Source organism: Gordionus sp. m RMFG-2023, chromosome 1 (genome assembly GCF_954871325.1).
Source record: "Gordionus sp. m RMFG-2023 chromosome 1, tfGorSpeb1-WG-v2, whole genome shotgun sequence".
Taxonomy (NCBI): domain Eukaryota; kingdom Metazoa; phylum Nematomorpha; class Gordioida; order Chordodea; family Parachordodidae; genus Gordionus; species Gordionus sp. m RMFG-2023.
The window spans coordinates 82,836,722-82,849,681 of NC_088775.1; positions in this window are offsets into that span (position 1 = coordinate 82,836,722).

Here is a 12,960-nt window from a genome sequence, read left to right on the forward strand (position 1 = left end):
ATTTACACTTTATATTTTTACATTAGTTTTGCCCGTTATTGATCTTTTATATAAAAATTGAATTAAAATAATAATATAATATAATATACATTAAATCGAAACAGGATAATTAATTTTAAATTAAAGTAAGAACTTTTTTAATTCGAGCATTAGACACATAAATATTATTTTATCAGAAACAACATTTGCACAAATTGTGCTTACTAAGATTGCAAATGTTTCTAATTAGACAGATTGTTTTGAATTTAGTAGTATTTTTTATTTAAAAAAATTAAATTAAGATTTATACAGAGATTATGCATGGTTTCATAAATAAAGAAAAAATTTGCATTTATTTATGCTGGAATTGGATCAATTCACATTTTTTTTCAATTAAATATATATATGTTTCTTCTTTTTACAAATATACTAACATGAAAAGTTATAATAATGTATATATTTATGGTTGTTTAGATTGGTATATTTATTAAATAACTTTATATAACTAAGATTTTATAATAACGATTTAAGTAATTGGATATTATTAGCAGCCCTCTAAAAAGTATTTAATATTTATAGTTATATAATTTTTTATTATAATATTTATAACTTAAATATAAAAAAAAGTAAAATTTTATATTATATTTATATTATAAATATTTTATCACGGTAAACCTATCTAACACCAAAAAAATAATTTCATACTAACTTATAGTAATTATTGGGTCATTTATCTTTTTTTATACATAATATATTTGGGCAATTATATTATAATTAGAGATTTCTATTTATGATAAGAAATTAACAATCATATTTTATTTTTTTAAATTATCTATATTATTTAAGATTAAGCCTATAAAAGGTCAAGCAACACATAGTAATTATAATGTATAAGCATTTTTTTAAAATAATTTATATAAGTTTGTGTAGAGTGAAACGTCGTGGGTTTAATTATACTAATTGAAAATTTTGATTCTTCGACACGTTTGTTTATACAATATACTATGAATTACTATTAATAATAAAAAATTCTATTTTTATAATTAATTTAATTATATAAAGTGATTTCATTAATTATAGCCTTCTGTAAGTCAAACTAATGACCATAATAATATTTGAGCAAAAAGTTTCTGTAATATAACAATTTAATTATATACTAACCATCTTTTTATTTAATCATTCAAAAATATCAAAAAAAATATTCAGAACTCTCAATTGATTTCCTGCGTTAAGAATTGATTGCATTTTTTTTATCAAAAGAACAATAATTAAAAGTGTGTGTTTGTATAATTAAGTATATACAATCAAATGAAAATATTGTTATGATCGCCATTTTCCTTCTATCATGGGTACAATCTAGATTTTATACTACCATCCATTAGTGCTCTCTCAAGCTTCCTTTCGTTGAGATTATCTTTTTCGTCAACAAGTTTGGATTTTATCAAGTTCCCTACCTTTTAGACATTATCATTAAATTAGTCCGATGGGACACAAGCCCTTTTCTTCCTTCCAATTCTGTTCAAAAACTATTTTATGAATCCCTCCAAAGAAAAGGCTAATTAGATTTAACCGTGGTTCATCCATACTTCTAAAAATTACCACAAATAGTTTGATGCACTACTCATTAGCCATTTAGATCTTTAAACTCGGCGATGATTGGTTCAAAGTGACAGTCTGACTTTGATTAAATTTTAAAATGGTAAATTGCAGGGGTGTAATAAAAAGTATAGCCAACTTTTAAATGAGAATATCAATCATTCATTGTCAATTTTACACCTGAAGCGTTTCCATTTCCCAAACAACCCCCCTTCATATTTTTCTTCCAGCCCATAAATATCAGGTGATGCTACACTTACCTATTGGGATAGCAAAACCCCAGTGGTACAACATCTTTTCGGAGCTATTCAGATAGTAAATTTTTCGATTCATCTAAACGAATTAAATATTAATAGCAATTCATTTTTCATGGCTGTTTTAGAATAGGCCTATCGCACAATTAATGCAAATAAATATGGAGATATTATTAAACTAATCTAAGACCTGCAGGCCCGTATTTTAAATTTTTTCAAATATATCCGGGCTGGGCCGGGCCTGAAAATCTTTTTAAAAAAATATCCGGGCCGGGCCGTATATTTTAAAATCAAATATTTGAAATCGCCAATATTAGCTATAAAAATCAAAAATAAATAAAATATATTTTAAAAAAATCCGAGCCGGGCCGAAAATAATTTTTGAAAAAAAATCTGGGCCGGGTCGGGCCGTACAAATGGTATCTATGCAGGTCTCTGAAAATAATGTTGGTATTTTAAAAAAATATTTTTCCCCACGATATTTTTAGGTTGTTGCTATTATATTGAGTTTGGGACATTCCATGCTCAATGTCTATCATAACTAAATTAATTAAGCTTCTATGGGATAGACTGTGCTCGGACCTCGACAAAAGTTTATTTTTTTCCTAATGTTTTTTTATGAATAGTTTTATTCAATAACAACGAAATTGTTTATTATCCCTCAGTGTTTATATTTTTTTCTAATTTCGTTGAAATATGATTTTTTTTTTAATTCTATTGGATAAGGACTCAGACTAAATATGATTGGTGGTACCAAATTTTTAATTTTTACTCGGATCAGGCCGATCCTGAAAAAATTAGTTTAATACAGGTTCTTTCCGATACAATTGTTTATTTAATGATAATATCAACGATCTTTTGCTCTATTTCGTCGCTTTTGTCCAATCTATATTGTTATTTTCTCAAGGGAGGGGGGAGAGGTGTATATTTTAAATCTTACCGCGCCAAAATTACCTGACATTAACCAATATTTAGCATTCAAAAAATATAATAATTCCCCTTTTAACATATGTCAGCTTTTTCCCATCCTGAGAAATATGATCTTGATAATAAAAATAATTATTTAGAAATTCACTCCTTTTCCATAAATCAGGTCGACTTTTCTTTGTTTTGAGATATTATCTTTTGCATTGGGATCCACAAAATAATCCAGGAAATTCAGTTCAAATCTATCCTTACCTTAGATTCCTGGTATCTCGATGATCGCATTGTTGTAGGCAACATTTTCACAATCCTGTTCATCCCTTTCATCCTCTAAGATCTCTCACATATTACAAGACTATTACTCAATCGCCTCAAATGTGAGATTTTCTTCCTAATTCCTACATCCATTCCTTTAGGCACCTCATACAATGACATTAACAAAGATGAGATGACACATCTTGGATCACCGTTAGGAGACGTAAAGGCCATCGAAACTTTTTTAATTTAACAATTTGTCTAAATTAAGCATATTATTTAATTATGCAGGCCATCAATTCGTTTTTTTAATCAAAAATTACTTTAATTTACACAAAATACTATATTCCCTGAGATCCTCACTCTTCAAATGCAGCGATTTGCTAGTTTCTCATGAAACCCAAATCAAGGGTCTCCTCGAAAATGTATTAAACATAAAATTTTCCGATTCATCCTGGCTTCAGACCACCCATCCCCAGCAAGTCAGGTGGTATTGATATCCGATCCCCGTTACAATTTTCTCTTTCAGCCTTTATCTCATCTCGCCTGGCTGCTCAAATTATCATCAATAATGTATCCAATCCTATAGATACTGACCTATCCCAGGCCCTTTTTGGGACAGCAATAACTTGTCCACCCTCAGCCGTCCTGCCTCTAGTATTCAAAAAGACACGGATGCTCATTTGATCACCCGTTCCGTACAATGCCTAATTTCGAACAGGATCACTATTCACTGTATTCTACGGGACATACAATGTCTTTTTAAAATGTTTTCAATTGCTTCTCTAGTAGTAAACTTGGCGCTTCGTCACTGATTTAAATATTTGACAATATATTTTATAAAAACAATTTTTTTAATATAATTTATAATATCATTATCGTTAAGAAAACTATTAAAACACTTTTTTAAAAGGAGGGTTCACATGAATTTAACAAAAAAATTTAGAATATTAAATAATTTCCTACTACATTGAGATCCGAATTATACAATTTTAAAATTATATGTCAAAAATTGAAACAATGAAATATAAAAATAAATCAAGAATTCTTATAAATTTAGTATTTTTCATATAAAAATTATTTAATTAAAAATCTAAATCTTTGTCTTTCCTTATATTAAGTATTTCTATCAAATTTAATAAATAAAAATTTTATTAAAAATATTGAATTATTCAAATTTTATACAATTATTTGAATTTTGAGGATAATTTTGATATAGAAGGGTTGGAATTATTATAATATATAAGTAAATATATGACTTTGTTTTTCTCTGTAAAATCCAAAATATTTATCGATATTTATATATTTTTTTTTTGATTTTTAGAAAAGCCTTAATAAAATAAAATATAATAATTTCATATTAACGTACTATATCTATAATCAATATAAAAATATATTATTTAAAGAAGGGGAATTAAAAAAAAATATTTTTTAAATAAAAAGAAAATTTATTTTTAAGTATGGTCGGCGGGGCTTAATGACCCATCTTTCTAAATCATTTGAATGCCATCCACATCGTATGAGAGTCAGACAGTCTTTATATTATATCCTGTATCTATCATTTATCAATTCATAATTAAATATAAAAAAGGCGCATATAGAAAATCAGATATTTAATCAAAATTTTACTTTAATTTAAGAAATTTAATTTAAAATTAATTTATTATTACATATTATAAATAAGATTATTTATTTGAATATATTTAAAGATATATATATAAATATTTTTAGAAGTAGCTAGACTTTTTGCAGTTACATTTCAAAAAATAAATTTTTCGAATAAAACTAGTTACATTTATTTTTTGAAGTAACTAGTTACCAGTAAAGTTAACACTACTAAATACCTAACCCTTATAAATTTAATACTCTTGGCTAAAATCTTTATTTTTTTAAAAATATTGTATACTATTTATTATTTGTGCAATATTTATTTATAATATTGAAATTTTTCATCCATGATATAATTATGAAGCAAATGCAACATGCAAGATAATTTCTGATCATTTATTTTTTACATGTCTTTCTTGACTTTCCTCTCTTCTAGAAATCATTTTTAAAGCATTGTATAATTAGGTTAATAACCAGAAATGTAAAAGGAATGAATTTCATTCACCTGCACACCACTAACATAAAATAATAAAATATTATGAAATTTTATTCATCAACCCATAAAATTATAGTAATATAAAAGGTAAATTTTATTATTTGGTCAAATTTAATGTGGTAACAAAAAATTAAATTCTCCATTATATGAGTTATAATGATAAAAATAATTGTGTAAATGATAACATAAAGATAAGGGAATTTTAATTATTAAAATGGAAATGGTAAACTTTTCTAAAATCCAATATTCATAGTCTCGTAATACAATTTGATAATATAAATTCCAAATATCATTCCAAAAATAATATAATATTATAAATGTTAGCATTACGAATAAATATATCAACATTAAAATAGTGTTATAAGTCAAAAAATTAAACTTCGAAGTTAAAGTAATGATTTTCTGCGCGAATGGATTTGGCAAATATTGTTGTATATCCTCAGTTTTAAACTTGAAATTATTTGAGGCTTTCTCATTATCTTTATTTTGATTGGTTCGAAGAATGCTCATAATCTTTTCATCAGCGCCTTGTTTCTGATAAATGTACTCAAAATTATGAATAAAAAATAAAGTATTGCAAGCTATCTTGAAAGTTGCTAAAATTTCCACTAACAGGCAAATGAATGTTTTGTACTTCTTTGGCAACTCATATTTATAATATTTTTTACCGTCTGATGAATTCTCGACTCTGCTATTGTTGCTTAAATTTTTTATAATAACACCCGACAGACAAATGCCCTCCTTTAGTAAATATATTGTTTCATTAAATATTTGGTGAATTTGTACTTCTTTTTCGACGCATTCTAACAAATAGCATTTAAATATAATCATATTATTTTATTATCACGTCAATACCTTAAAACTTTTTCCGCGAAATGCATTACCGCTAACCGCTAATGTTGATTACATTGAAAAAATATTATAGCAAATGGTGATTATCGCAAAAAGAGTCTCTAGCGAATACATTATCGCGAATCCATTATAGCGAAAACAGTATCGCGAATGCATAATAGCGAATGCATTATAGCGAAAACATTATTGCGAATGTATTACAGCGAATGTATTACCGTGAAAGCATCATAGCGAATGAATTATCGCGAATGCAATATCACGAATGCATTATCACGAATGCAATATCACGAATGCATTATCGCGAATGCAATATCACGAATGCATCACGAATGCAATATCACGAATGTAATATCACGAATGTAATATCGCGAATGCAATATTGCGAATGTAATATCGCGAATGCATTATTACAAATGCAATAGTGATTTATACAAATGGTTGATATAATTAATATTAAATATCAAAATTCTTTGCTACTTATACACTTACTTTTTAATAAGGAGTTTATCAATAATATGTTTTTATTTTTAAATATATCGGAAACCATAAATTTGTTGCCTTTTGAAAGTTTCTGGCTGATAATATTTCCATCGGATCTCTATTTCTCTAAGGAAATTCTTAAGACTCTCTAATTATATTATAAGTATAACTCATTTAGCAAGTTCAGACCTTTTTCAAAAAACCAGAGAACCAGACTAATTGACATTTCTATATTTATTTAACGTAGCATTTTTAAATTTTTATAATCACTTGCTACTTATGGAATTTCGTATTTTATTAAAAATATAGGGAATTTAATATACTCATTTTTTTAATAATTAAATTAAGTCGATTTTTAGAAAAATTGAAATTCTAATATTTAACAGAAAATATTTAAGACACTCATTTATTTTTATTTATTTAAAAATGGGCTAGACGTGTCCCCAGTATGTTGATCTATAGCCAGATGCAAATTTTTTAGTAATTATAAATTATAATGCAAAACACAAAGCATACCATGAGATCCATAAAAATTATTAAAATAATTAATCTATCCTTTTTTTTCTTGTATAACACCTAAGATAAACGCCATTGTTTATTTCTTTCTATATTAAGAAACATATTTTACCAATTTTTCTTTCAAGTTAAGATTCAACTTGATATTTTCGGTATATGGAACCCGTATTTTGAAGTCTCTTTAAAGCTTGTGAACTGAATGAATATTCCACTTTTTCAGAATTCAGGAATTAAACTTCATTCCAATTTTTTTTTCTCATGGTATAATTTTATCATTATCAGATCTTCTCTTGATAAAATACTTAATTCACAAAATTATCGCATGTTTATATTGTTAGTGGCATTTAATAATGAGATTTGTTTGATAATACCGAAATATTTTGTGTTATAGTTTATTATATATTAAATCATTAATTGAGCTCGTTTTATTAAATATTAAATTTGATTTTGTCGGAAATGCATTTCAATATGGGTAGAATACTATAAATTTCAGAAGATTTTATATTGAACTTTCGAAGAAATTTTAATTTACATTAAAAATATTTTTGAAAAATTATGAAAAAATATTAAAGTTTCTTCATAAGCGTGTCATAAAATTGTCTGAAATTTATAAGTAGTGTTATTAGCCTAAAAATCGGGTAAACCAAATTAGGTTTAACTGAAAAATCGCCTAATACTAATAGACAAAAAGTAGGGACTAGGAGCTCGGAAAATCGCCCGTCTACGTTACGCAACATAAAGCCTAGCCTTGATGATTATTTTTTCATATTTATTTATATTGTTTATATATAATTATTTTATATATATTTATTAAGTAGCGATATTAATGAGACGATTATCCGAGCCCTTAGCCGATGTGACTAATTAGTTTTCACCTATTTTTATGCCAAGCCGTTATGGAATTGGCTAAACTTAACCAATTACGCAACATTAAGGAGGGTATTCTGCACTTATTGGAGTTAATAAAACGTATTCAATTAATGATTTAAAAAAAAATAAAACAATACCCACCAAACTATCGCTTTACCAAAATTAAGTTTAGTTAAAAGATCACTAAAATAATGTCTAATATTCACGTGGGCAGGGAATACCAGGGCTGGTTGGGTCAATTTCTGTCAAAATCATCAAAGGTCCGAAAATAATTGTATCTGAATTTACAAAATACTAAATGATAATTCAAATCTTTACTTATAAATTATACATCGATAAAATTTAATATAGTAAACTTTTTTCTCAAAATTGATTTTTGTAGGAAATTTCATATTTCAAGCTGTAAACTTTTTTTCAGTGCAGAGAAAATGAATCAAAATTTTAAAAATGAAGTTTGGTATAGTTTAGGAAGATCTTCAAATTTTTAAACATTCAGCATTTATATGTGATTAAAAATATTTCCTGCCTTTTGAGCCTCGATCAAAATTCGACTTTTAAAATATGGATCCAAAATCAAATGCATTTAATATAGTGGTTTCATGATAAATATTTGTTTTATAAGTGCAAATGCCTTTTATTTTTATAGGGTTTATAGCATTTGTATAACCTTCCGAAGTTGACAAAATCTTATTAATTTTGGTTTAGATAGACCAAATTTTATCATAATCGATATAATTTTTATTTACATATAGGGATTCTATTTATTGATACCAATTTGTTTAAATATGGTTGGTTCACAGACAAACTTGTATTTTATCATATGATTATAAGAAACTTTGTAACATGATATACCCAAATTTCTTTCTCATTGTAATATATTTCTTTAGAAAATGTAGAAGCTTGATATTTGCAGCAAATTGCTTACAATATTTTATTTTACTAACTCTTTTATACTTACTTGGAAGGTATTTCAAATAACTAATTATCAAAAGATTTTACATCACATATTATAATACTACCCCCTTATTCCTCCTACCTCCTTCTTCCCCCACTCCCCTCATTTCCTCTAGCATATCAAAATTAGAACAAAGGAATTCCAAATACAAACTAACACTTTAAATTTGAATACCGATTTTGAGTTATAACTCCTTTGCTCTGTGGTAAACCCCTTCCCCCAATGGTTAAAGGGTCTGTTCGCGAACAACAGTGTTTGAATGGTTAAGCGTCTTTTTATTATTGGTAGTCGGTCTATAAATTGGGGTATAAATAAGTATAAATATCATGAATATTCTAATTTCTTCGTATTTTATTTATTCGAGCTTTGATGTTATGGGTGGAGGGGGGGGGGGGGTTCTTCTTAATAAAGAAATTTTCATGATTAAAGCAATATTCCTATTAACATAACATAAGGCTTTTCATGACCTACGCTTCCTGAGAAAGATATCCTACTTTGCTAATATATATTTTTATAGAGCCTTACTTTCTATTTTTAAAAGTGAAATCATAAATGATAAGTTCGCTTCAGCTTGATTAATTAGTTTTGATATCCGCCTATGCTTGCTTTTAAAACTTTGTTTTAAATCTTTCTATAAAACCTCCTTTAGTCGAGAAGAATGCACATTTAAAAAATATGAAGACTTTGAAAATGTAGATATTTTCCGCCTTTCGATTTTTTAGAGTTATACATCTACTCCTTGAAGTAGACAACATTGTTTTGCGAGAACAAAGATTGCACTCAATGTAAATATATTATTCCATGAAATTTTATCATCTTTAGAACAAACGATTAATAAAATTTATGACATTCGCCATAATAAAATATAGCAACTGAACTGAAATAGAAATATACTATAATTTGTTTTAAAAATATCTGAGTTATTTTTAATAAATATATGAGTATATTTAATATGTTCTTATAACCATTTTTATACAATTTTGTCTTTAATCATATAACTAGAAAAAAGACTCATCAGGAAGCAAGAACCTAAAGAATCAATTAAGGAAATCATCTTTTCCCCAATTTCTGAGTCACAATAGTCGAAATTTCATCATCAGAGATTGCATGTATTTATTTTTAAGCCGTACCTCTTTATTTTTTAGGCCTAAGCATGTCCTGCCCCAAATTTAATTGAAAAATATCACATAAGGCATATTTTAAAAATCAATTATTATAAAAATTTATTTCCTCTACCCTAACACTAGAGAAATCTATTTTATTGCTTAGAATCTTTTTTATATATTTTCAAAAAAATTTCAGGACTAAGTCTGTCTAAAGGTCGATAAATACAAAATTGCAAATTTCATAAGCTCAATTCCCAATATTGCAGATATATTATTTCACTGTAATCGACATTCGCGATCATTTCGCGCTAAAATATTTGCGGTATTAAATGTAACCCATTTTATGTATTTTACTTTTTGTCAAATTCTCCAAAGAAGAAATAAACTTGCCCGTTGCTTGATTTAAAGTTGTATTCATAATTGATAAAAGTTTGTAAAAAATTATTATATATATTATAATCTCAATTTTAATTGTTGATAACTATTATGACATCATTTTACATTTCTTTATTTTTTATCTTGCAAATTATTTCTTTAGTGATTCAGATTGTTAATAAATAACTAGGTACCAAGAGAAGGGGAGGGGGGCTTAAATTTATCTTTAATAAAACTCGCCAATTCATATTATTTATAATCTGAGAGTGTGTCGAAGGGGGGGGTATAAAATTGAGGGAGTGGACTGTGAATAAAAATAAACTAACAGACGGGCGTAAATTATATAACATCTTGTCATAAAACTAGTACATTTTGACAAAAGTGTCAAACTTTTTCATATTTAGGTTCGGATAGATTAAGGTTACATGAAATTTTTATAAAGATTAAGTTCGGTTCAGGTTAAGGATGCAAATTTTCCTTATTTAAAGGTTCATAGAGATTCAGTAATTTTTATACGGGATACTCATTATATAGATTTATGAATTATTTTAATCTTATTTTATGATAAATGTAGAAGAATAAAAAAATAAATAAAACACTCTTTAATGAGTGTTTTTATTTGTATAAGAGGCCTGCATTGGGTGGGTTTTCGGTCCATCCGGTGGGCGCGTGGGTGGTAAAAAAATTTTAAAAACGGGCAAGCGTACGGGATAAAAAATTTTAAATTGTGGACGGGTTAAAAAATTTAAACAATAGGCGGGAAGGTTAAAAAAATTTAAAATCATTTAGGTAAATATTATGAAAAAATTGTTCTTATGAACCATTTTGGATATTAAAAAATTAAAATGTCCTTTTTTGGTATCATAAAAAATAAATAAACTTTTTGTATATAAAAAAATTAAATTTCCTTTTATGGGAATGTAATAAAACCTTTTTCTTAAATAAATAATCATCTTTGGATATTGAAAATTAAAATTTCCATTTTTGGGTCTGTATTGTATTATTTTATTTTAGTAATGATTGTTTATCTTTATATTTGCCCTTTTCATTTTCATTTTTTTCTTATATAATATATAAATTTTATTTTTATAACATAATTTAATAAAATAATTTTTAACAAAAATATATTTTTTAATTAAATTTTTATCTAAAAATAATATTATGATTAAAGAATATTTATCCAAAAAAAATAAAAAATATTTTTACAAGTTAGAAGAAAATGAATCAGATAAGAATAAATTCAAATCTTCAATGTGGAAACAATTTAAAATTATTTTCGATGAAAATGAAAGATTGGATTCGCAGCAATGATTGCGAATTTATCTATAAATAATAATAACAAAAGTGGCACATCTTTCTCCCTGACATCAATGTTCATCTACAAATTATGAAGATTTGATAATATAAAAAATAACGGGATATTTTCAAAAAAACAATTCTTAATTAAACAAAACGATAAAATTGGGTCTAATAGCCAATTTTGTAGAATATTGTGTTAGAGACATTAGATATTTTTATTAAATTATTATCTATCTTTTTCAGGCTAATTCAAGCCATTCAAGGACCTGGATTTGTAAATATTTTACAAAGATTTGTCGACTTCGAAACGAAAGCTCACCATCCCTTACATTGCAAATTCTCTCGTTCCATCAATAACATTCTCCTAGCTGCCCTTAAAAAGTTATTCCATCCACCCTCAAACCAGTGGGCCTTTTAATAAAAACGCCATACGCCCTGATAATACATCCTTTCCCTGGATTAACAGCCTCCCGCTTACTAGGGACTATACTTGTATCAATTTTGCAGAAAAGTCCAACCTCTCATTTTCTGCCATCAAAAAGGCAGAAATCCTTAAAAAACAAATATGCTGGCCTCAACAACACTGTTTTCATACCAATCGTTACCTTTACCTTAGGCATGTTCGAAAGTGAGGCCCTCAATTTCATTGAAACCATAGGGAAAAAAATGAGACAGATCTCAGGGGACTCCAATGAATGGTTTTACCTTCTTTAGCAGATATCCCTCGAAATCTACCGGTTCAATTTTTTAAGTATATTCATTCTTCTATCTTTATTTGTTTTTTTAAATATATTTTTAATTTTAATATTGTTATTTGTATTTAATTTTTTTACATTTTTTTTAAAGTTTTTTTATGATGAAAAAAAAAGAACCATTTATAAAGTATCTCTGTCGTGCTCTTTGTTATGCAAAAATGTATCCATTATTTCACATATTCAGATTTAAAGAATTACATTTTTATTTTTATTAAAACGATAAATATGAAAAGATAGAATATGCCATGAATAATTTATGAAATTCTTAAAATTACAATATCAATATGACACAATTTGTGTGTAATATTTTTTTAGGGAATATCAAACAACATCTTATTTTACTTCCGTCGGGCGTCCATGATTGAAATCCAAGTAAATAAAGAAGAATTTGAACTTAAAAAAATTTACGACAAAAGACTTTTGACGAATATGATAAAAATTGATTCAACAGCCCTTTAAAAACCAATTTATCTAAGTTACAAAAAAATCATAGCATCGAGGATTCGTGATAGCTTGAAAAATAAATTAGGTATTATTATTTATGTAAAATATTTTTAGGAAAATGTAAATTATTTGGAATAAATAGCTGAATTGAGCAATATAGGAATTATTTATCTGATATTTATACCTTTTTAAATTA